The sequence below is a fragment of the Molossus molossus genome, unplaced genomic scaffold (assembly GCF_014108415.1).
Source record: "Molossus molossus isolate mMolMol1 unplaced genomic scaffold, mMolMol1.p scaffold_m16_p_3, whole genome shotgun sequence".
Classification (NCBI taxonomy): Eukaryota; Metazoa; Chordata; class Mammalia; order Chiroptera; family Molossidae; genus Molossus; species Molossus molossus.
In genome coordinates, this window is record NW_023425366.1 from 67,890,384 (window position 1) to 67,913,848 (window position 23,465).

At 44.0% G+C, this 23,465-nt stretch overlaps 1 long non-coding RNA gene across 1 annotated transcript; it reads right to left on the bottom strand.

Moving 5' to 3' along the window:
- Positions 1 to 1,392: 1,392 nt before the first annotated feature.
- LOC118641369 lies at positions 1,393 to 3,803 on the bottom strand. Its single transcript, XR_004961594.1, has 4 exons — positions 3,605 to 3,803; positions 2,718 to 2,872; positions 1,805 to 2,019; positions 1,393 to 1,477 (listed from the first exon to the last, which is right to left on the bottom strand). It is a non-coding gene; the product is annotated as an uncharacterized LOC118641369 (long non-coding RNA).
- Positions 3,804 to 23,465: the final 19,662 nt, after the last annotated feature.

Genomic DNA, 23,465 nt, shown 5'->3' on the forward strand with positions numbered 1-23,465 from the left:
ACTTTTATCTCAGCACTGAACCAAGTCACTGCTCTGCCTTGTGGATTTAGAAACAGAAATGTCACTGAGTTGGAAGACTTTTCCAGTGTAGATTACAGTGGATTAAATCCTCGTCTAACTGGTTTTGCTTTCTGAGTCTTACATGATGAAGAGACGAAGAAGAAAGATGGGAGTGTAACTATTCATGGGCAAAGAATGTTTTATATCACATGTGAACACTCATGTCACTGGAAGAAGATCGGAGAGTCACTCCTCGTACCTGCTCTTTCTGCTCTAGGTCCTCCTTAGGAGCCAGAGGCCCCTCTCAGCTCTCAATCACTGGTCCTGCACACCCCAGCTATAAAATGAGAATATAAAATACACTCCTCCGGAAAGTTTAAACAAGAGATCAATAAAGAGACCCTCCACAAAGGAAACAAAACAAGACAGACAAACCTCCGGGTATCCACACCGGAGAGGAGAACTCACACCATTTATTGTAACGTGAGCTTCAGACCTGCCTTTGCTTCCTCGAGCTCCCGCTCCCGGGAGAAGGGAGCCGGCTGGCTGCTCCCTGGCTGCGAATACCCCGCGGCGTTTCCCCGCTTTCTGGCTGCCACACATCACCCTCATTCTTTTTGTCAGGATAGTTTTCTCTAAAGTGACCAAGACTTTCCTTTTGTAACTTAAGCAAATTTTTCGTTACAAATGGAAAACCAGTGTTGCTTATTATAACTAGTCAGTGGTTTACAAATAAACCTATAACTATTAAAATAAAAATTACTGTGTGCCCTTAACATCATGTTGCATACAGAATATGTTTACCCTCCCTTCCCTTGAGATTCCTTGGTCCTGGAGATCCCAGGAGCTGAGGTGTAGGTCCCAGCTTGGGGGGCAAAGGAACAAGAACCTGGAACTCTAGGAAGGGGATATGTTGGGGTGGTTTTATTTCCAGGTGGAAATCAGGGTGAGGATGATCAAGAAAACAGCCCCGTTCTCACAGCAAGCTGCGTGGCCTTTGCTGGCTCTGCCCAGCCTATTTTCTCCGTCCCCACCTAGCAGAGTCTCCTGGCTGCAGCCCCACCTGTGCCTTAGGGTTCAGCCACACAGTTTCCTTTTGGCCACAGCGTGGATTTCTGCTTTGGTTCTTGCTGTTTGGCCTTTTATTCCCCCTGACGGTCCTGGTGCTTGGGCTGCCAGTTTTAAAGGGGAAGCCCTAGCTTTTTATAGCTTCTCTCCCTGTCATTCCCTGGTTCCATTAATATCCCATTAGCTCAGTGCAGAGCGCTGCTTCCCCTCCTTCCTCAGCACGGAGCGGTGACCCAGTTAGCAGGAGGCTGAAGCGCAGGGCCCGCTGCTCCGTCAGCACTTCCAGGGCTCGGTGTGCACTGGAGTTGGAGTGACCTGTACAGGGCGTTCTTGGTGGCAGTGTTAATACAAGGAGGTGTTTGCTGTTTTCTGCACAGTCAGATGGAGAGCTGTGTGTCTGCAAAAGAAGCTTGGGAAAAGAAAAACCAGAATGAGCAGGTTTTCCAGTAGATTTAGACTCCCCAGGTGCCTGGGCAAGCCCTGCCTAGAAGCCTCACTTCCCCTCTGTGTGAAGTGGGTGGAAGGGATGGAGCCCGAGGGCCTTCTCCACTTTGATTCTGCAGTATCCTCCCTCCCTGCACGGCAGCAGCTGAGACCAGCAGCTGCCTGGTTCTGGCCCTGGGGCAGCCTCCGGGTGTCAGGTGGGGCCAGGGCCCAGGTCCAAAGCTGAGGTGCCTCTGTCCTGCTGCTGGAGGTCAGCTGTAAGAAGGAAGCGACGGGCCCAAGCTGGTCTCACCTTTTGTGGTGAGACCTGAAGTCAGGGCAGCCTCGGTGGGCTGCAGCAGCTTTGGGGAGGGGTGGGGGTGTACAGTACAGTGGTCACCGAGGTGGGTGCCGAGAAGGGCAGCTGCTTTAACTGAAGGTAGAATGAGAGCAAACAGGCTGAAGTTCTGCTGTGTTGGGTGGCATTAGGTGTGACCTTTGGCCTCTCTGAGCTTTATTTAGTCTCATCTGTAAAATATAGAAGAAAAACAGCGAAACCTAGAGTAGAGAGTTGAGCAGATCCCTTGCAATATCAGCATTCTTTGATTCTACAAGTCTAAAGACTCCCTACTTAAAAATGATTTTGTGTCTCAAGCCCCCACTTCCACATCCATTTCATACTTCATTATTAGCAAACTTTTTATCTGCTTTGTCAAGAAAATTGAGCTGCATTGACGATGAAGTTTCTCTAGGATACTCAGGTGCAAGAAATGTCCTACTGCACTTAAAAATAAAAAACATTCAAGTCCAAAATGTCCTTGCAGTGGTGGTGTTCAGGAGCAGTCACTATTGGGGCCCCTCTCTCAGGCATCCCTGGAGGATTGCTCAGTCCAGAACATCTGAGAGAGACCCTCCTTCTCCAGTCTACCCCAGGGACAGCTGGCTTGTTTATTTTCTGGGCCCGGGTGGTGTATTCTACTGCAGGAGGCTCCATTCCCCAAACCCATCCACCCCACTCCATGCCTTGACCAACTCAGGCAAGGTGGCCAGGAGTTCCTGATCAGGGAGCTCAGGACCCCTTACAACCACATGCCACCTCTTCAGAGATCCTCCATCTTCAAGGAACTGCTTCAAGGAAGGGCCTGGCTTTTAGCCTCTTGCACAACTTGCTACCACTGGCCCCGTTTCTAGTCCAGAGAAGTCACCCCCAAGGTCTTGCCACTCACCTTCTTCAATAGCAGCTCTACTTTCCCTTCCTTGGGTATGAACATAGATGAGGCAGTTTAATGACCATTTGTAGAATCCCAATTAAATCACCACCTCAAAGAAAAGTCTGCAAGGGAGCTGCCATCCTGGTAACCCAGAAACTTGCTTTCGGTCCCTGAAACATAAAAGTCATGCAAGCCCTTTGAGGTTAAGACCAGAAAAGCACAGCACAAAGTCTAACTTGTGATTTGTTGGATGATTTGTAATAAGAGCAATATAAAAAGTATCTCAATAAATTATCCTGCTGCAGAGGCAATGGGACATGGACTCCCTCAATTTCTTGCCTCCTCCACACCTACAAACTGAGCTGCACCCACTCTTTACCTTTCTTCAGTTTCAGACATTGTGCCCCCTTTCATTCCAGGCCTGCTCACTGGTATTGCCAAAATCAGGCTCCACGGCCCTCCTCCCTGTTGAAACCACATCCTTTCTTCTTACAGGGTGGTGTTCCCTCCATACTATAAGCCCATTTGTCTCCCTGTCTCCCTCCCATTCTTGAAAAATAAATCTACCTTTGGTCTCATGTCCCCTGGAAAATGTCCCATGTCTTCTTCCCTCTTTTCCAAACTTCTTAAAAGAGTAACCTGTACTCAGTGTGCCCCTTCGTGTGTCGTCCGTTCACTCTGCACCCCTGTAGACGGCTTCTGTTCTTGTTAATGCCTCCAATATTCTTACTACAAAACCCAATAGACATTTCCCAGTCTCTGTGTTGTCTACATTTCCGGGGCATTTGGCAATGTTGATTTTGTGCACCACTGCTCCCAAGAGTAATACACTTCCCCAGATTGTCTCAGTACTTTCTGTTCCTTCTCAGTCACAAGCTTCTCTCTCTACGCCCACTACTCACATGCTCGTGTCCCCCAGGTGCCTGCTTCCAGCTTGCTGCTCTTTTCATAAAGATACTCTTCTTGGTGAACTTATCCCCGCTCAGGATTTTAACTACTGCGTATATGTTAATGATTCTCCAATTCAATCTCCAATTCAGGTTTCTTCCCCCAGCTTCAGACTCAGCAGTCCCGTTACCTGCCAGGTACCTTCACTTGGGTCCTTTCAGGTATTTCAGATTTGATGTCTCAGAAAGTAAGTAACCCTTCCCTCCCGCCTCAGTCTCTGTCTCTGTTTGTTGGTTGATATTCTCTTTACCCAGTGACAAAGTTATAAAATGTGAGCCTTGACTTTTCTCTGCCTCATCGCTTCATCCAACTGATCATCACTTCCTGCTGGTTTGCTGTCCTGTGAGTTTCTCAAAGCCGTCCCCTCCCCTGCGCTGCCCCCACCGCTGCCCTATCTGACTTCCTCCTCTCGCCTGGACTAACACAGTGGCCTCCCAGCTGGCCCCCTGGTTTCTAGACCTGCTTCCCTCCATTCTGCTCTTTCCAGAGCTGCCAGAATGACCCATCTGACACAAATCTGACCCCGTCCCTCTCTGTTGAGCCATCTCATGGCGTCTTGAATCTACAGAAGGAAGTTCAGCTTCCTTTCCCCGAGCGAGCGGGGATCCCCTAGGGCGTCTGTCTCTGGCCTGCTCTCGGGCCGGCTCCGGGCTCCGCCACTGAACAGTGGCAGCCGCACTCCCGGGCCTGGCGTGGTTCTCGGCTCACATTCTGTTCTCCCTCTGTCCTTTGCTTCTGCTTCTAAAATTAATCCTTTCACTCTAGAGTGTTCAGTGGGTATAATAAAGGAAGTTTCGGGTTCATTTTATGTTAACTGTTAGAGCCTTTGTGCTTGGGGAGGGAGGAAAGACTGGAAAAGGCCCGTCTGGCCACATCCCCATCTCAGTCTCTTTCTCCCCGACACAGACAAAAAGGGTACTGGGCCTGAGATATTTGTGTGTCAGTTTGATTTAGAGCTGTTAATAAGTATGTCAAACATTTCGGGTTTTCACTCCAGGGAGTTCTGAACCCTGGAAATCTATCTGTTACGAAGTGAGCACTGCCCTCTAGAGGCGGCTTCCGGCAAGGAACATACTAAATCCACACTATTGAAGCATTATGTAGTTTCTCATGTGAAGAAAATGTTATGAGAAGACCTATACTAATACTGCTACTTGTCCAGAAGGGGACTAGTTCTGATTCATAGTTTTTTTATTTTCTTCAATAGTAGTGTTTGGGGAGAAGTGCATGATGTCCCTCCAGGAGCACTTACAGAGGACTTGATTCTGTGGGAGCCCTGGTCTCCCATGAGTGTCTCTGAACTCATCTCTCATCAGTCAATCAAGGGGAATGAGACACCATCCAGAAAACTGAGTCATTAGAAAGTATATTTTGGGAATAACCCTGGGAACAGAAATGTCAGTAAATATTTCTTATATACGAAGTGTATGCAAGGCACTAGGCTAACAGCTGTTTTGCAAAAGTTATGTGTTTACATTTGATCTTTAGAAATTTAAATAAAAAAATATTTGGAAAACACTTAAGGTTTCAGTGTAAATGAATGAACTTAATCCTGATACCATGAAAACCTGAAAAAGAAACTGAGCTAAAACAAAAGTAAAACTTAATCTGAAGTTTCCAAGAGTCTATTCCAATATGAAAGCAGAAATGAGTCATAGACACACACACACACACACACACACCCATAGATGCACTTTAATTTACCATTAAGCTCTGGCATAAAACCCCTTTAGCCCTGATTTCCCCTCCCCTTATTTTTAACCAAGAGAAGGAAAAAGAAGTCTTTTATTTAATGATAAGATCTCTCTCTATATATATACGTAATAATGATTGATGATATTATTTATTATCTTACAATGGCAATCGACTCGCGAGAATTTTGTAGTATTGTAGAGAAAGGGAAACATGATTAGGACACCATTCATGTTCACAGCCACCCTGGGAGGAAGATGCCACAAAAGCCAGACCACGGGAGCTGGGAGCAGGAGGTCGGCATTACTGTGACTCCATCCATGCTTGGAGGAACCTGGGGGCACCAGGTGAACCTTCCGCAATGCGGGAAGTCATATCCGTGCACTGTGCAGTGGCGTGTTAATGCCCTCTTTGGCATCCGCCTCCTTAGATGAAAGGTACTTCCGGTTCCCAGCTGGCCTGCTGTGGTAGGAGACCAGCAACCGGAACAGACTGAACGTAGATATCTTCGGACCTGATTTCTGACGTCAAGCCAGTCACTTTACCTCTTTCTTCACCAGTCTGCTCTCTGTAACTTTGCAAAGTCCTGTGCACCTTACCAGAGAGATGTACCTAAGAGAGGATCCCGTACATTTTGAACACATACAAGATATTTTTACTTGAAATTTTTTCTTATGATTTTCAGTCTAGTCTACTCAGAATTCCTTGCACAGCTAGGAAATAAATCTTAAAATGAGAATGGAAAGGAGTGAACACTTCACTGACAGTGTCCATATTTTTATTCCTGAAAGTTGTGGTAGAACCATTGCCAGACCACAATCATTAGGAAATTCTCCGCATCGTCTTCCAAGACTGAAAAACACCAAAACAACAACAAAAACCCAAAGCAAGGCCGAGTTTACCCTGCTCTCGTATTTCACATGCATTTCAGAGTTCGGTGTCAAATATTGTTACAGTAGGAATCTGCTTGGTGTTACACAGCTCTCTGACTGAGGGCTTCATGCTGCATGCCACTCGATAGGGTCTCATCTGCCCTGTCCGTGCCTCGCTTCACTCATGAGTCTCCTCTCCTTCGCAGTCCTGGTCTGCTATATGAACAGAACTTTAAACGTGAGGACTGGGTGTGGTCGCAGTGTAGGCCACTCGGGAGGGCGACGGTATATTTAGATCATGACAGGTGTTGAACCCTGAGTCTAGAGTGGGGGAGTTGTTCATATCACGCCTGCCTCCAAGGAAACTGCTCTGAGAGTCAGTCTGAAGCAACCGCATGTGCAGCATGTGGCAATGTGAGTTGGTTTCCCTGCCCTTTCTGAGGCATCTTGTTGCTCTGCCTAGAGGTGAGCCTGGGGGAACGGTGTGTGGTGGGCGGAGGCCCTGCCCAGGAGCCCGGATAATTGGAAAAGCAGCAGGACGTCCTGTTCCTGGGAGACCTGCTGCCCGGTTGTTTGTTCTCTAGAGACTTGGCTCTGGGTTCGTGCCCAGACCTTTGGACCTTGGCAAGGCCACTTCTCGCGTTTCCTGTCTTGATCCCTGCGCCGTTCGGGCTCTCTGGGAGGCCTGGCTTTGTGTGTCGTGGCAGTGGGGGCTGCGTGGACTGCCTGGCCACGCACTTGCCCGTGACACACCTTTAAGTTTCAGACGCAGCAACAGAATATGCACTTACATTGAAAATAAAAACTATTACTTGAGGGAAAATGCAACAGAATATCTTTCTCAGTTCTTGCTAAAATAATGAGGAGTCAGGTCTCTGGCTTTAATAGTGATTATGAAAGTTTTTGAGTACTGCCAGATACCAATGCTAAATACTTTTAGCCAAACAACTTGAATAGTACATACCAGAAGAGCACAATCAGAGGCTTTTGAAAACATAGTGCCTAGAGAATAGGATAACACATGATGCCCAGAAAATCATTCAGACATCTTGGTGCCTTGGTATCTGCATCTATAAAATGGAATCAAATGTAAAAACAGCATGAATAATAAAACCTTCCCCACTGGCATTGTGTGAAGGATACCAGGTCGTCCTCATGAAGAATTTTAAGTCTCCCAGAGTGGGGGCCCATTTTCTAATTACTGGTTATAGCACTGCACACCACTACAAATGGGAAACAGGAGAGTGGCGGAGCTAAGTGGCGAGGCTAATGTCGCACCGTGAGCTGGGGAAAACCCCAGAGTAGAGGGAGATCCAGATTTGCTTCACCCAGAAACGTAGCCTCATCTGGGGAAAGCCCCCAAGTTTAAGTGACAAGGGCACTTGACATAATACCTGAAGTCACAGACATGTAGACAAATAATACCGTGACACTTGCAAACACGGATGTAGTTCCACCAGACCTTGGCTTTGGAAGAGAGCTGAGGTGTGTCCTGTGGTTGACCCGCAGGTGCAGTGAGCAGGTGACCCTCTGGGGATTCCCCCCAGGTCCCTTGGAGACAGAGAGGCTGTAGGTGGAAATGGAGAAAATGTGTAGAACTCTGTGCGGTGAGATCCTATTTTCAACCCGAAGACCCTTAACATCTTGCCAGAACTCATGGCCTTTCAACTGGAAAGGTATCACAGAGAGATTTTGTGGCAATTGGTTATGAAACAGAAAAAGATGGCTGGGCAAGATTGTATAAGGAGTCACTGTGAAGAGAAGAAAGAAAATTCAGGCAAGCTTTCCTCTTTGCATTTACCTTCAGTGATATTTTGCAACACATAATGGCAACAATTAAACAAGGATACAATATTATATGATTTGTGCTGTTGTCTTCCCAGGATCTGGAACATTTTCTGCTGGAGCCCACCTTTATCTCCAGGAGCCTCTGGCAAATTGTTCTATTTCAACTCAGGTCCTTTTGTAGAAGGAGCTTGATGCCCAAAGTAATTTGCATCTCCTGCCCTCAACCTCCTCCGGGGGTTACTATGTTTTTCATCTTTGTTCTGAGTTGCACTAGTCTGGTTCAGTTTTTATATTCATTAATTATTAATGAGTTAGTAACTCAATGGTTCTGGCTTTGAATCTCTGAAACCATAGGTTGTTAGTAATGACTGAATCAGCTTTTTGGCTCTCAATAGGCTTTGAAATCCCGTAACACAGTGTGTTTATTTACTTGGGTGATTATTGAATCCCAGTAGGAGAAATGGCCAAAAAGAATCCAGTCAAAGCCTCTTTGGTTGCTAAGAGAGTTCTAGTTAGATGATCTCAGCCCCTGCTAAAGCATCACCCTTCACAGGAGGATGCTACTACCCACTTTTATTTCACTTACTTGGCTTTACAGGAATCCTTCACCTCTTCCAAACCAGTTAAGCATGTTAAGACTTTCTCCAAACTCTATGAAGTATATGACAATTTTCTAATTTAAAATTAACTTACATTGCAGCTATAACTCTATATGGTGAACCTTTTGCAGAATGATTATGAGTAATCAGTAATTTCTATGCCAAAGCTGCCATCGCCACACATGCCACGGGGAATAGTAGTGCGGATTCTTGAGATGCATTTAAATGGAAAAAAAAAAAAAAAAAAACAACAGAAACAGTGCTGTAGAGAAATCTTGGCTCTAGAATTAATAAAGCCATACTTGGTTAAGTTTAAAGCCTATAAGATCATATACAGAAGAACAATTTGTGCACAGTCTGTAAATAATCATGATTCTCAGTGGGAAGTATTTGCATTTTAATTGTTACTAGAAATGGAGAGTTGCGTCTTATTTGCCCTCTTCTTATTTATTACCATAAATTTAGCTCAAATTTTTATCTTAAAAATGTTATCCTAGAAATCTTGGTCACAATCCCATTTTGTTCAAGTCTTTCTGTCAATAGCTGTTTTGTTGTTGTTTCAGTTTTTTATTTATTTAGTTTTGATTATTACCCGTGGATATTTTTCCATTTATCTTTAGATAGAATGGGAGGGAGGGAGAGAGAGACATCGATTAGTTGCCTCCCACATGACCCTGAGCAGGGCTGGGAACCGGACAGCGAGGTACGTACCCTTGACCAGAATCGAATCTGTGACTCTTTGGTCTACAGGTGGATACTCTAACCACAGAGCCTGGTTTTTTAAAATCAGCTGTTGTAACTGCTTGAGTAAGGCTCCAGGTGGTATGTGTACTCTTTCCTGAAAGCCAGCCTGAAGGTTGAATTGGGAATAACAATTGCCTCTTTGAAGAGAGGACCTGAGTTTGAAGTCTCATTAGTGCGTCAGGGTAACAACCCACAGTCTTCCTTAATATAGTGGTGCCATTTACATACCATGTCCCCAAACCACCACTCCTAGAACGTTCTTAATGCTTTTTTTTAAAGTGGTGCATCTTTCACTTAAATAAACTTTCTTTAGGTAGAACTTGTAGATGACTTCAGATCGAAAATCAGCATCCACTGCCAGAGGAGATGCTGACCATGAAGAGAAACGATGGAGGAAACAAGGAAATAGCATTGAATTCTAGCTCCAAACTGAAGCTTGCGAGGCAGGCTTTTCCTCTTTTGGTTTCTCTCTCTCGCTCTCTCTCCCTCTCCCTCCCTCTCTCTCCCTCTCCCTCCCTCTCCCTCCCTCTCCCTCCCTCTCTCTCCCTCTCCCTCCCTCCCCCTCCCTCCCCCTCCCTCCCTCTCCCTCTCCCTCCCTCTCTCTCCCTCTCACTCATAAATTGTTAAAGTCCTACTAAAGAACTAAATGGAGACCTTCTCTCGACATAATGAGGAGTGCAGTGAAACTGAAAGGGAAGAACTTCCCCACATGTGACTTAGTGGGATTAACACCCTCCGCTACCCCAAATCATCTTCACCTTAGGAACCAGCGCCCCAGTAAAACCAACTCAGATCCCGCACATTTAACAACTGTGGGTGTTAGTGTACAACCCTACCAGCGAAGCCAAGCTAGACCCGTGGCTCTGTTTCGCCAAGATTGCTCTTCTCCGAGCGGATTCTCACTAAGGGCGGCCGCTGCCACCGTGATGGCCTCCAGGTGTGCCCTCCTGGGCATTCTGGCTCAGGCCTCCCTTCCTTACTTCCTCTGAGGACACCTAAGAAAGGACTGGTAATTTAAATAAGGCTTTATAAACAAAGGGGATAGCAAAAGGGGAGTGCACAGAATTACTTAATTTTCCTGTTGCTCATTGGTTCGGAGTTGCCAGTGAGGCAGACTTTAGCTTGCATGGGAGTCACCTGGAGGGCTCCTTAAACCTGCGCGGAGGGCCCAGCCCCAGTGCTCTGATTCAGCCGGTCTGGGTCCGCGCCCCCAGTGCTCTGATTCAGCCGGTCTGGGTCCGCGCCCCCAATGCTCTGATTCAGCCGGTCTGGGTCCGCGCTGAGAATCTACATTCCCAAGTGCCCGGGTGAGGCTGAGACTGAGGGTCTGGGAACCAGAGTTGGAGAACCCCTGGGCAGAGGAGACCATTGCTGCCGGCATCTACTACTGCCTACTTGTAAGCCAGGCCCATAAGGGAGGGTGTGTAGAGAGACTCCTTAAGGGAGAGATTCTGACTCTAAAATGGAGAGGCAGCCAGTCTCACAAATAAGACTGAATTGAATTCTCTCTCTCTCGAGCTAGTGCCCACACCTCCCTTTTATTGGGGTCACCCAACCACATTGTCTCAATTCTAAGGTGCATATTTCCTGTATTTTTAAATCATTAAAATTGTTATGTTTCACAGTCATTTCTTCGTCATGTCGCAAATGCCCGAGTCTACAGGAACCTGGTTGAAGTTCAAGTTATCATTGCTCTATGACTTATGTGCATTTTGGGTACTTCATGAGTGGGTTTTACTGCCATTTAAAATGTCTTTAAAATTATACTGGGGTTAAGCACTGAAACAAAAAGTGATTGTGTGAAGAAAGGCGTGGGCATAGGGCGATGGGGCTCACATTTGGTATGGAAGCAAGTATTTTGTCACTAGAAGAATGACTGCGATTCCATGTTTTTACCAAGAACTGTAACAGTTTTATTTTAAAGTAGCAACATTTACAACTACCCGTACATAGTTTTCACTTATTTAAATGATGGTGAAAAATGTTCATCTCACCTTAAAAATAAGCTGTACAAGGATTTAAAAAATTCTTTTAGGAGATACAAAAGCAAAAAATAAATAAATAAATAAATGTGAAGCCCTGGCCAGTTTGGCTCAGCGGTTAGAGCGTCGGCCTGCGGTCCGGAGAGACCCGGGTTCGGTTTCCGCTAAGGGCATGTACCTCGGTTGCAGTTTGTCCCCGGCCCTGGTTGGTCGTGCGGGTGGCAGCCACTCGATGTATCCCTTTCACGTTGATGTTTCTCTCTCTCTCTCTCTCTCTGCTCCTCTCTCTCCTTCCCACTCTACCTGAACAAAAAAAATGGGAAAATGTCCTCGGGTGAGGATAAAAAAATAATAATAATAAATTAAAAAAAAAAAAGTGAAGACCTCAGCTCTGGATGGCAATTTCCCAAATGGTCCTCACAGGATTGGCACCTGGCCAAAATAAATTCTTTAACTGTTCATGACAAAATGAGAAAGTAAAGACAATTTATTGTTTCTGAATGAAACTAAATGTTTTTCGTTTAACTTGTCTTATATTCTGAAATTAGGTCTCTTCTATATTTTTGGAAGAGAGAGAATGAAAACATTCTTCAGTTTCAAAATTATGATCTTAATATTTAACAGCCCCCCCTTCCACATTTTCTTTTAAAGCAACAGCCATAGGCTTCACAGCACCCACTCAAGGAAGCTACCGTAGTTAGATAAAGCAGAGTTTCTTTTCTGAGACACATGCAAAGAAGTGTGGCTTGTGCCTCACTCCGCACTGCAGTGGAAGGCAGACTAAACTGCCAAATTTCTGAGAATATATAAAATAAATTTCAAAGACACGGGGCTCTCATTTTGGGCAGTGCAGCGAGTGTAATTAGCATTGCTTTCCTTGGTGGTCTAGAAACAGTGGTGTGAGGTGCAAAGCATCGATGATGCTTCAGAGTTGATGAAACATTCATCCCAGCACCTAGACCAGCCAATGCTCGATACGTATGTGCTGAGTGAAGTGATGACTGAAGGGCTTGTACTGAAACCCCTACGTGGACATCCTTTCACACTTACCCTGGGGGCCTGGTAGAACTGACTGTCTGCCTTCGTCAGATCCACACTTTAGGTGAGTTGGGACTGGCCCAGGGACACTATTAAAGAGTTCAGTAAGCCCTAAAGCAATAAAGTCGATTCACATACAGTTCCTGTCAGGAGGCAGTAATATAGGAGGGACAGGGTGGTGAGCCGGGGAATCAGGTAGTAGGCAGAGTAAATATTCGAACAACTGGACTATGACCTAATGAGAAATCAAACGTACTCTATCTTTTCTTATGCCCTTGTTTGTGTTTGGGTTTGTGGGGATGTCCTGGCTTTGTTCACTTCTGATGATGGTATTCTTCCTGGGAGAAATGAAGCAAGTGACGAATACTTGGAAAGAGGATGGCAGACAGGCTGAGGCAGAGCCAATACCCACTTTCTGTGCCAAGAACACTTTCCGAGGCTGAATTATATATGGAATCTGTTTATCTTGGATCTTTCATCATTGCTTGCACAAACAGAACTGAAAAACCAGATTAAGTAAAGAATCGCACGTTTTAATGTCTTACAGACACAAGGGGTCAGCATTTCAACACAGATGATCTGTGGCCGGCTTGCCTTTGGAGTTCAGTTCTGTGGCTCTATACTAGCTTGTGCTTCTGGGTGTGAGGGTGGAGAGAGAAGTTAAATTCAACTTGTATTTTGCAAATCACTTTATTTTCCAGTTAAACTTTCGGACAGATTTCTTTTATATTTAATCAATCTGCTATTACCTTGGAAAATGTTATCTAATAGTGAATCTTCCCAGTCGACTGCCCCCATGGTTTCAGCAAGCTTCAGTGACCTCCTGATTTATATAAATTTTCCTTTTCTCCTAAAGAGGTTTTAACTTGCAGAGTCCTTAATCTATGTTTGTTTAATAAATGTGTTGGGTGATTTCCTGGACTGCACTATTGATGCCAATTTGCCAGGAAAAGGGGGTTCTGGGGACAGTGAAATATTAAGTCCATTCTGGGCTTATTCAGGGTTTTTGACTTAGCGTTGGGTTTCATGATCTGTCTTTGATCTGCCTTTCCACTTGCCATTCCTAACTCAGGGCAAATGCATGTTATCTCTCGGAACATGCTATTTTCCCCTCCACAATTAAAAAGTTACGTGTAGTAAAATTTATTCCTTTTAGTGAATATATCTGAATTTTAACAAATGAATAGTTCTGTAATTTTACCACCACACTGAGGTAAAATTCTACTACCCCAAAATGTTTCTTTTTCCTGCACCTTTGTAGTCAACCTCTAATCCCGTCCCAACCCTTTGCAACCACTGATCTGTTCACCTTTTCCAGATAATATGCAAATAGAATTATGTAGTATGTAACCTTTAGTCTAGATACTTGCACTGAGAACAATGCAGTTGAGATTCATCTATGTTGCATGTACTAATAATTTGTTGGGGTTTTTTGTTTGTTTTATTTGCTGCTTAGTATTCTATCACAGTCTGTTTATCCATTCATGAGTTGAAGGTCATTTCAGTTATTTCTGGTTATTGGTGATTATGAATAAAACCACTTTATTTATTTATATTTTATCCTCACCCGAGGACATGTTTGCATTTTTTTGTTCAGACAGAGAGGGAGGGGGAGAGAGGAAGAGAGAGAGAGAGAGAAACATCGATGTGAAGGGACACATCAAGTGGTTGCCACCCGCACGACCAACCAGGGCCGGGGACAAACTGCAACCGAGGTATGTGCCCTTAGCGGGAACCGAACCCGGGTCTCTCTGTACCGCAGGCCGACGCTCTAACCGCTGAGCCAAACTGGCCAGGGCAAACCACTTTAAATGTTTGCATACAGGTTTTTCTGTGAGCGTAAGTTTTTATTTCTCTCGCATTGAGGGATGAGTTAAAATATTCTTTAGTTTAAAAATTATGGTGTTACCCTGGCCGGTGTGGCTCAGTTGGTTGGCATCATCCTGTGCACCAAGGGGTTGTGGGTTTGATTCCTAGTCAGGGCACATGCCCCGGCCGCCAGCTCAGTCCCCGACAGGGATCATGCAGGAGTCTGCCAATCAATGTTTTGCACTCTCATTGATAGTTCTCTCTCTCTCTCTCCCCCTCTCCCTTCCTCTGTCTTTCTAAAAATCCATTAAAAAAAATTTTTTTAAATTATGATGTTAATAGATAACAGGTCTTTTTTTCTTCTGCACATTTCCTTTTAAAATAACAACTGTGTGCTTTACAGAGCCATCGCAAGGACACCACCCATAAACAGATGAAATCAACTTCCATTTTGCTACTGAGATACTGAAACGCGCGCCTGTCACTTGCTAAGCGTTGCTGTTGAAAGCACCTAGGAGCAGAGTTGTGGGTCAGGGGCACTCTGTATTTGCAATTGCTTGATTATTCTCTTCAAAACCCTCCAAATACTCATGAAAATTGAATGCATCTATAGAATCTAGAGTCCTGCACTCAGAAAATGTTTGAGCATTTGTGGAGTTAAAACTGAAACAGTAATTACATTTTTAAGCCAGAAGAGATCATATATGACATTTAGATCTAATTTTATAAGTGAGCAATGTGAGGGAGGAAGGAAGGTGTTTTCTTGGGGCAATTGCCAACCAGCCATAACTGGATCTCTGGTCTTCTGGCATTGTTTCCAAGATTTTCAACTCTAATTTTCTTACCATTGGTAAATAACTATATTGGCCCCAAATAGAAGTAAAACAATAATTATTCATTAACAACGTATGCTTTGCTAGTGTTTTCAAGTCACTAGAAGTGTTTGTACATTTGCCAGAAGCTGTCTCTCCCTCGCCTTCTAATCTCGGGCGACAGCATCACCATCCTCTCGTCTCCTCGATCCAGAAACTTTATCGTTACCTTTGATGTTCAGAGGTGAAAACTCCATGTCACAGAGCAAACATTCAATGCATATTTGTTGGGAGAAGGAATATTTGAACAAATATATGCACTTGAATGTCTAAGATCGGTGTAATTCTCTCAACTTTCATATCATAGGTTGAAAAGGCTTCCACGTGAATAATCCATCTCAAATATTTGGCATGTAAAACATTGATGCCTTTTGGTGTGCTTCCTAATTTTTAAGGTGACTTGAGATCACTGATATTTTATAATGCAATAGGAAAGACTATATTTTATTATTCACTTTCCCCCTTTCTTTCTTTGTGAACTCCTTGTAAAGTTCATGTTAGGTGCCACACACTGTGACAGCATCGGTGACAAAGACGCCTGCAAGAGGTTATCTCCTCTGCCCTCAGCAGCTTACAGTCTGGCGGGGATGTCAGGATAAATAACGACAAATGCTCTTGTCGTGTTAGTGTTATGGATGTGTGGCAGGTGGACTTAACTTGGTCTGAAATAAAATCAGGGAAGCCTGCAGAGGGAGGTGGCTGCTGAGGGGTCCGAGAGGAGGACAGCGGTCCGCAGCTGGAGAGCAAGGGGCACGGTCCCGGCAGAGGGAGTGGGTGTGCGAGGCAGGAAGGGACATGGTGCACTAGCAACAGGGTGGAAGAAGGCCAGGGTTGGACCAAGGTAGGTGAGGTGAAAAGGGATAGAAAATGAGGCTCAAAAAGCAGGCAGGTGCTAGATCATGGGGGCTTCAAAGGCCAGAGTAACGATTTCAAATTCCAACAGCAATAGGAGGCAATTTAAGGGTTTAGATAGGGAAATGAGAATTACATTTTCACTTTTTTTTTTTTTAATCCTTACCTGAGGATATTTTTCAATTTATCTTCAGATGGAGTGGGGGGAAGAGGGAGGGAGAGGAAGGGAGAGAGAGAGAAACATGGACGTGAGAGGGACACATCGACTGGTTGCCTCCCGCATGATCCCGACCAGGGCAGGGCTGCAACCGAGGTACGTGGCCTTGGCTGGAATCGAACCCAAGACTCATTGGTCCATGAGCCGATGCTCTGCCACTGAGCCAAATGGCCAGGCATCTTCACTTTTTTCTTTTTTTAATCCTCACCCGAGGATATTTTTCCATTTTTTGTTCAGATAGAGTGGGAGGGAGAGAGAGGAAGGAAGAGAGAGAGAGAAACATCGACGTGAAGGGACACATCGAGTGGCTGCCACCCACACAACCAACCAGGGCCGGGGACAAACTGCAACCGAAGTACGTGCCCTTAGCGGGAACCGAACCCGGGTCTCTCCGGACCGCAGGCCGATGCTCTAACCGCTGAGCCAAACTGGCCAGGACGGCATCTTCACTTTTAAAGTTAGTCTGGAGATTGATTGGAAGAGGTAAGAATAAACACACAAGTGGAACAAGTTAGAAGGCTGCATTCAGAATCTGTTACTACGTCACAAATGTCTCCCAAACCTAGTGCCTTACAACAAGCACCCTCTCAGGTTTGTGAGACAAGAGTATATGCAGGGCAGAGCCGGGGCCACTGGCTGGGTCCCCTGCAGCGCCGAGGTGTCAGCCGGGCTGCCGTTGCACCTGAGGTTCCCCAGGGAGGAGTCACACCCGTGCTCACTTATGTGGCTGTGGCAGGATTTAGTTCCTTGGACTGACGTCTTCTGGTCCTTGCTGGCTATTGCGGGAGCCTCCCCTCAGCTCCTTGTCATATGGGTGTCCCCATAGGGCCGCTCACAGCATGGGCCACTTCACCCTCAGAGTCAGCGAGTGAAAGCCAGAGTCTTCTTGTAACCATTCAGAAGTGACACCCCTCATTTTCCCGCACTCTGTGTTAGAAGCACAAGGGGAGAGACTCCACAGTGGGGCGAGTAGCAGACAGTAAGGGTCACTGGAGACCATCCCAGAGGCTGCCACCTTGCCGCCTATTGCCGAATCCAGCCGAGAAATGGTGCAGTTTGATTTTGGGTGGTGGCAGAAGGATTAGAGGGAAGTAATAATAGTCCTTCTCTTGGAAAACAGGGGTGATATTTATGAGATTGATAGTTGGTTGGCTACGGTGGATAACGGAACGAGGGAGTTTAAAGGAGACTGCAGATTCCAGGCTTGAGCTCCCGGGCGGGACTGTCTACTTGTGACAGTGATACGTTGTAGGAACGGAGAGACGGTGAGTACAGTGTGGGACATTTTAAGTTCCAGATGCCTGTGAGGCATCTCATTTGAATATCAGACGGGTGTTTATGTATTCCTATCTGGAGCCCATAAGAAAGTTAGGGGTCAGATGATGGATTTGTCCCTTGTCACCATGGAGATGGTAATTAAAACCTGTCTTAGGTTCCCCAGAAGCACAAATTAGAGACAAGAGGGTCAGTGGGAATGAGATGAGTATATCCTGTCTAACTGCACCCTCGGCTCCCAGATCCGTGTTTTCTACCTGTTGGACACAGAGCAACACAATGGCCGTCGGCATATGGTCTCTGCTACATCCTGAAAGCAACACTTCTCTCATGGGGTGTCATCAGCAAGCAGGTACCCTCAGGAGGCTGCCCCAGTCTCCATCGGACAGCAGTGTCTGGATTATGCAGTATGTGGGCGTCCAGCAGTTGTCTGTTGTTAGTTTGTACCAACACGCCAAGTTGATCACCTATGACATAGGCCTATTTTCCCTCCCCAACATGAGGGCACTTTTGCAGCTGAGAAAGCTTCACTGCTGTCGGTTGCATAGTTCATTGTATCTGAGGAAGTGCATTGAACAATAAAGAGTGAAAAGTAGGTTGGCTTCAGGTTGTTGAGAGAAGGGTGTGTTTAGGGACTGGACTTCATTCTGTAAGCAACAGGCGCTAGTGAGCTCCTCTCTGATAGTGATGGTGGCTCTCAGAGCTGGGCTGTAGTAAGATTACCCGCTGCTGCCTTGAAGCTGGAGTGGAAAGAGAGGCATTGGAGGCGTAAGGAAAGTGGGCAGCTGGTGAAATAGTCTAGGTGATAAATACCATGAGTCTGAGCGACACAGAGGACCAGGAATACAAAGATGGTGAAAGAAGGAAAACAACACTTTTCCGTTTCTCCTCTACTTTTCAACACTTCTGATCGTAAATGTGTGGGTGTTTTCCCACACTAACTGATTTTTCAACTCTCTGAACACAAATTACGTGTCCTGCGATTCAGTGATGACACTGACTACCTGGAGTCAGCTCAGACACCACAGGTTACAACTTCAGTCCCACAGGAGTGCCCCCCTAGGTGCCAATCACAAATCCGGGCTGTTACCGTGGTCCTGACTGATCAGCTATAAATGAGAGGTTTGCTAATTTGCTAAAACAGCTCACAGAACTTAGGAAAACAATGTACTTACTTAGATTACTAGTTTATAGGAAAAGGATACAACTCAGGAACCGCCAGATGGAAGATATACACAGGGCAAGGTATGAGAGAAGGGGTTTGGGGCTTCCATGCTCTCCCAGTACCTCCGTGAGATCACCAGCCCAGATGCTCCGAACCCCTTTAGTTTGGATTTTTATGGAGGCTTCATTATTTAGGTGTGACTGATTAAATCATTGGCCAGCTGCGCTTCACTCAACCTCCAGGCCCTCTCCCTTCCCAGGGGTTCAGGGCGAGGGATGCAAGTGCCAATCCTCTTAATCACGTGATTGGTTCCTCTGGCACCTCATTAGCATAAACTCAGGTAGGGTTGAAAGGGGCTTATCATAAATTTTAAAAAATGCTTTTTGAAATTGATTAAGAAATTCCTAGGGTATTAGCAGCTGTGGGCCAGTGACTGGAGACAAAGCCAAAAATACATATTTCTTATTCTATCACAATGTTACGGGTGGGGATGGAGTAGACTGTGGATATACAACTCACCCTTGAGGCAACTGACTAAATTGCCTGATTTGTCCCATCATAACGGGAATGCCGAAATTCCTGACCTGCTGTTTGTCCACTACGCCCACTTCAACTTCAACCTCGCTGAGCCACATAGAATCTGTGTTAGAAGGAACAGCACATTTACTGGCGCTCGGCATGTTAGAAAGGAGGGATGGAAAATGATTGCATAATAACCGTTGCACAATCACAGTTGGAACTGATTTTTCCAGCCTGAAAATGGCTCTCGGTTTCCCCTGGTGACATTTTCAGACCTACATTACGACTGAAGAGCCTTGGTAACTGTGTCACACATTTTCCTGTGGTCTGAAACCTATTCATTTAATGAAATGATGACCTTTATTTATCTACAAAGTGTGACACCATTAGCGTTAACCAAACAGACAGAGTAAGGTTGAGACAATGACTTGGGACTTTGACTCTTAGAATTTGGATGTGTTTTCTAAACATCTGGACAAAATGTACAGACATTTCCTCTATTACTAGGGATTTTGATATAAGAGCTGATGCATTATAACTGTGCTTGAGCGGGTTTATTAGACTGTATGGCTGTTTACGGATAGTAGACTGTATACCTGTTTACAGATATTCAGTGCTCCACTCGCAAAAAATTAGACTTACCCAACCTTTTGTAGTTAGGTGTAGTCATGTGACTTGCTTTAGCTAAAGAAATATAATGGCAGTGACATATGCATGATCCTTTCAGATGGAAGTTTAAAAACCTCGGCAACTGGCAATGTAGCCAGTGGCTACTGTACCAGGCTGGGTCGCTGGGTGAGGACAAAGTGAGGTGAAGCAGAGCCCTCAGCTGGCACGTGAGGGGAAATGTATGATGAGCAAGAAAAAAATGTGTGGTGCTTTAAGCCACTGAGGTTTGGTGTTGTTACCACAACCACAGTGTAATCAACCTATCTCAACTGATAAGTGGTGTATATTTCTACTGTACACCTATAAGTATATCTGGAGTCATGTTTAAAAGAGAAGCACTGGGGAGAAAAGGTAGTGTGGGCGTAACAAGAACAATTCAGTAGAAAATAGTGTTTAAATTGTCACTAGAAATTGGTGAAAATAACTCATTTGTTCTTTTATCTTTGACTATATACTGCTATAAAAATGATCAAATATTTTGTTTAAGTGCTTAGAGATAGAGAAGGAGGTGGAAGAATTGAAATTTCAAAATAATGAATGTCCCAAGAAATGGAAAATCTCTAGATTTTTAAAAGAGGATCATAGAAGTGTGAACTGACAGAAATGCCTTTACCCCTCGAGACCAAAACAACTGTAGGCCCAGCGTTTTCCTGCCTTCGCATCTGAAATTGGCATTTGCAGGTACTCCCCCCCTGCCAATCACAGTTTAGAGGGTCATTCCAATGCTTCGGATCGGGGAGGCGTCTACCAGGTCTGCCCATTGCCCACGAGGTGGGCAAAGCGTGACAGCCAAAGACTGATTAGAGCTCAAGAAAGAGATTCCTAAAGAGCCTTTCTCCAAGGTAGTTAAGACTTTATCAGGTTTACATATGTCTTCTTGATTAGAAAGGAAGAATTTCCTGTGTGTCTCAGAGTGTTTTCAAGGAGAAATGTGTCATGTGGATTTAAAAGCTGGATGAGATACATTTATATGTTGCAATATGATTATCATGTAGTGTTAGCTAATTTCTTTCATATGAAATAATTATCATTTCTTTTTTGTGTGTGTTGAGAATTATTAAGATCTATTTTTAAGTTTATAATACAGTATTATTGACTATAATCATATATAAATGTATCAAATTAACACATTGTATACCTTAAATTTATACAATGTTACATGTCAATTATATCTCAATTTTTAAGTCTGATGAGAGGTTAAAACCAGGGCCCAACTTTTCGTGTTACTTTGAAGAAAGTAAGAATAGGGTTGCTTCATCTGACTTGAATGTATTAATCTTTAATTGTGTTGGGGTGAGTGTATGTGTGTGTGGGGGGTGTCAAGGAATTAGGTGTAACTGACTAACAAAACACATCCAGAATCTGACCTCCTATCACTGCCTCCGTTATTCTCAACCCAGCCCAAGCCATCACCAGCCCGCTTCTGGACGAAGCAGTACTTTGTACTCCCCTCTTCCCTCACAATCTCATCCTCTTAGAGATGCTTCTCCGCAAAGCAGCCAACAGAAATATTTTTAAACATTTATTTTTAAAAGTAAAGTATACATATAGATAATTTAAGGAGTGAAATCATTTCAAAAGTTGTTACTTATTGCCACCCTCCCTCGGTTCACTGCCTCCCAGAGGTAGCCACTTGGAACTCCTTTATCTGATTTTTTGGTAATAACCACACTTTATTGAAGCAGCAGTGTCTGTGATTATACAACGCAACAAATGCTGCCAGTTACACTCTGACGCACCGTGGGTTGAGACATATCTAGTTAATGGACATGTTAAAATGTGAAAAAATAATGTGTCTCAGAATTGAAAAAATGTGGTGGTCATTTCTTTGAATAACATGCTTATGTAAACATATATTTGTATGTATGTGTATTTACATATATTCACATATATTCTTGATTCTTGGATTTAGTCATTAAACACTGACTTCCCACTATGAAGGCGAGGGTCCCTTATGCTTTTATACCCTCTCCCCAGTGACCCCCTCATCCACATGGAATGTAATTTGATTATATTAATATTCAACATTTTCGAAGTATGACTCTATAAATATTTTCACAGCTGCGCCATATAATACTCTATTTTTCCTTTCCTTTTCTTCCTTTTACTTTCTGTTGTTCCCTGGAGTTACTAATGATCTTTTCTTTTAAAAGCAATGCTTAAATTTTTATGTAATTATTCTCCAAACATACTCCATGGTGCCTACATCTCATAAACACGCCATCCTTCCTCTGAGAGCCTCTGACCAGGCAGGAGGGGCTGCTCTCTGAGCTCGCCCAGAGCTGTGAGGGTGGCATTTCTTTCCCCGTCTTTCTGGGGGTCCTGTTCCCTCTCAACAGGCCCCTGTGCCTTGGAGCCTACATACAGAGTGGGCAAAAGTAGGTTCACACTTGTGAGTATGCAAAACACAGAGTTTATTCTTGTATTACTATTTATCAATTAGTGTATTTTCCATATGAACAGCTTTCTTGATTTTCTTCCTTGTATAGAAAGCCTGTTATATTACTTTTCTGAAAAAGTTTCAAAGTAATGTTCTGAAAACTTGTCTGAAACTAATTATATTCTACCCCTATATTTAATTGTCTGGGTATAAAATTTTAAGCTGGAAATAATTTCATTTAGTAGTTAGAAAGTATTGCTCCATTTCCCCCCCTAAAGTCCCCTATTGTTGCTATGTGAATCCTGTTTTCTTCCCTTTTTTGAAAGTGCTCATTTCTTTGTGGCCAGGGTTCTGAAACTTTGCAATGTTTTGTCAATAATTCTTTGAATTATTTAATTGATTATTTCATTCCTCTTCCCAATATTCTCTCTCATTTTAGATTTTTATTATTTGGATAATAACATTGTGGATTATTGTCTTTTTTTAACTACATATTTTCATATTTTTTATTCCTAATTTTTATAGCTTTGCCGACTTTCCTATATTTTTGTATGTTTGACTTATTTCCTCAATGATCATATAATCTTTTTACTGAGTTTTTCCCTTTTATCAGTATTATTCTTAGAATTGCTTTATCCATTCAATTTGTATTTAAACATTTAAGTATCTATTTCTTCTCTCTCTGAAGACATCATAATTTTTTGACATTTTCTTCTTTTTGTACAGTCTTTGTTTCCTCTGAGTAATTGTTTTTGCTTATTGGCTTTGTTTTCTAACCTAGAGATTAGTAGGTACTCCCAAATATCTGATACTCCTGGATGCCCATTCATATTTAAGCATTGGATGCCAAAAAGCTCTCTTGGAAGCTGTGTAGCTGGCTTCCCTCTAACATGATCTGGCTGGGGCATTTTATAAACGAATACCCATATTAGTATCTTTAGATCTTTCCTCTTGGGATAATCATATTCTTCAGGAGGGATCTCCTATGAATCTCCTTTCTAATATCTAAACATGCCGCCACCAGAAATCTTGAAGCCAAGTCAGAGAAGACGGCTGAGAGTCTCAACATTCAGTAGGTAAATTTCACCCAATCCCTCTCTTTTCAGAGTGGTACCCATGCCCTCAAGTGACTGACTCTCTATTTATCCTGCTTTATTTTTCTTTTTAGTGCCCTTCACTTACTGACCGATTCTATTTTCATCTTTAATTTGTTTATTCTTTGTCTTCCCCAATAAGGATGTAAGGTCAATGGAAACATGGCTTTAGCTCTTTTTGTTCACAACTATACTCCCAATATCTGACAACAGTGCCTTGCATATAAGAAAGAAATGCTTAATGCAAA